At 40.9% G+C, this 2064-nt stretch overlaps 1 non-coding gene across 1 annotated transcript; it reads right to left on the bottom strand.

Annotated features, from left to right (window-relative positions):
• Positions 1 to 428: 428 nt before the first annotated feature.
• LOC127747280 (small nucleolar RNA R71) lies at positions 429 to 536 on the bottom strand. The gene has a single exon (XR_008009080.1). It is a non-coding gene; the product is annotated as a small nucleolar RNA R71 (small nucleolar RNA).
• Between the last annotated feature and the right edge of the window lie 1528 nt (positions 537 to 2064).

The following is a 2064-nucleotide window of genomic DNA, read 5'->3' as shown; positions in this document are numbered from 1 at the left end:
GAAATTTTTGAAAAGGAAGCAGCAAAAGAAACAATTATGGCCGAACCAAACAACAATGCAAGGAAGATGCTTGGTGATTTTACTACACCAACTTCCAACTTCTATGGAAGAAGCATCTCAATCCCTGCCATAGGAGCAAGCAATTTTGAGCTAAAGCCTCAATTAGTTTCTCTACTGCAACAGAACTGCAAGTACAATGGACTTCTATCAGAAGACCCTTATCAGTTCTTAACTAAGTTTTGCAGATCTGTGATACTGTTAAGACCAATGCAGTTGATCCTGAAGTCTACAAGCTTATGCTTATCCCTTTTGCTATAAGAGACAGAGCTAGAACATGGTTGGACTTACAACCTAGAGATAGCCTGGACTCTTGGGATAAGCTGGTCACGGCTTTTTTAGCCAAGTTCTTTCCTCATCAAAGGCTGAGCAAGCTTAGAGTGGATGTTCAGACCTTTAGACAAAAAGATGGTGAGTCCCTCTATGAAGCTTGGGAAAGATACAAGCAACTGACCAAAAAGTGTCCTTCTGACATGCTTTCAGAATGGACCATATTAGATATATTCTATGATGGTCTGTCTGAATTTTCTAAGATGTCACTGGACCACTCTGCAGGTGGATCCATTCACCTAAAGAAGACGCCTACAGAAGCTCAAGAACTTGTTGAAATGGTTGCAAATAACCAGTTCATGTATACCTCTGAGAGGAATTCTGTGAGTAATGGGATACCTCAAAAGAGAGGAATTCTTGAAATTGATGCTCTGAATGCCATACAGGCTCAAAATAAAATATTGACCCAACAAGTCAATATGATCTCTCAGAGTCTGAATAGATTGCAAAATTCATCCAACAAGATTAAAGAAGCATCTTCTGAAGATGAAGCTTATGATCCTAAGAACCCTGCAATGGTAGAGGTGAATTACATGGGTGAAGCCTTTGGCAACACCTATAATCCTTCATGGAAAAATCATCCAAATTTTTCGTGGAAGGATCAACAGAAGCAAGGCTTCAATAATAACAATGGTAGAAGAAACAGGTTTAGCAATAGCAAACCTTTCCTATCATCATCTCAGCAACAGATAGAGCACTCTAAGCAGAATCCTTCTAGCTTAGCAAACATAGTCTCTGATCTATCTAAGGCCACTCTTAGTTTCATGACTGAAACAAGATCCTCCATTAGAATTTTGGAGGCACAAGTGGGCCAGCTGAGTAAAAGGGTTACTGAAACTCCTCCTAGCACTCTCCTAAGCAATACAGAAGAGAATCATAAAGGAGAGTGCAAGGCCATTGATATAATCAATATGGCCGAAACCTTAGAGGAGGAGGAAAACGTGAATCCCAACGAAGAAGACCTCAGGGGACGTCCAATGGCCAGTAAGGAATACCCTAATGAGGAACTAAAGGAATCTGAGGCTCATACAGAGACCATAGAGATTCCCTTGGACCTCCTTTTACCATTCATGAGCTCTGATAACTATTCATCTTCTGAAGAGGATGAAGACTTTTTTGAAGGGCAAGTTGCCCAATATTTAGGAGAAATCATGAAGCTGAATGCCAAGCTATTTGGTAATGAGACTTGGGAGGAAGAGCCTCCCTTGCTCACCAATGAACTGAATACATTGGTTTAGCAAAATTTACCTCAAAAGAAACAGGATCCTGGTAAATTCTTAATACCCTGTACCATAGGCACCATGACCTTTGAAAAAGCTCTGTGTGACCTGGGGTCAGGGATAAACATGATGCCCCTCTCTGTAATGGAGAGATTGTGAATTTATGAGGTACATGCTGCCAAATGCTCATTGGAGATGGCAGATAAATCTATGAAAAAGGATTATGGACTAGTAGAGGACGTGCTAGTAAAGGTTGAAGGCCTTTACTTCCCTGCTTATTTCATAATCCTAGACACTAGGAGGGATGAGGATGAATCCGTCATCCTTGGAAGACCCTTTCTAGTCACAGCAAGAGCTGTGATTGATGTTGACAGAGGAGAGTTGATCCTTCATGTGAATGAAGAATGCCTTGTAGTAAAGACTCAAGTTTCTCCATCTGTAACTATGGAGAGTAAGC

This window comes from Arachis duranensis, chromosome 4 (assembly GCF_000817695.3).
Source record: "Arachis duranensis cultivar V14167 chromosome 4, aradu.V14167.gnm2.J7QH, whole genome shotgun sequence".
Lineage (NCBI taxonomy): Eukaryota > Viridiplantae > Streptophyta > Magnoliopsida > Fabales > Fabaceae > Arachis > Arachis duranensis.
This window is presented reverse-complemented; position numbering and strand designations above follow the sequence as displayed.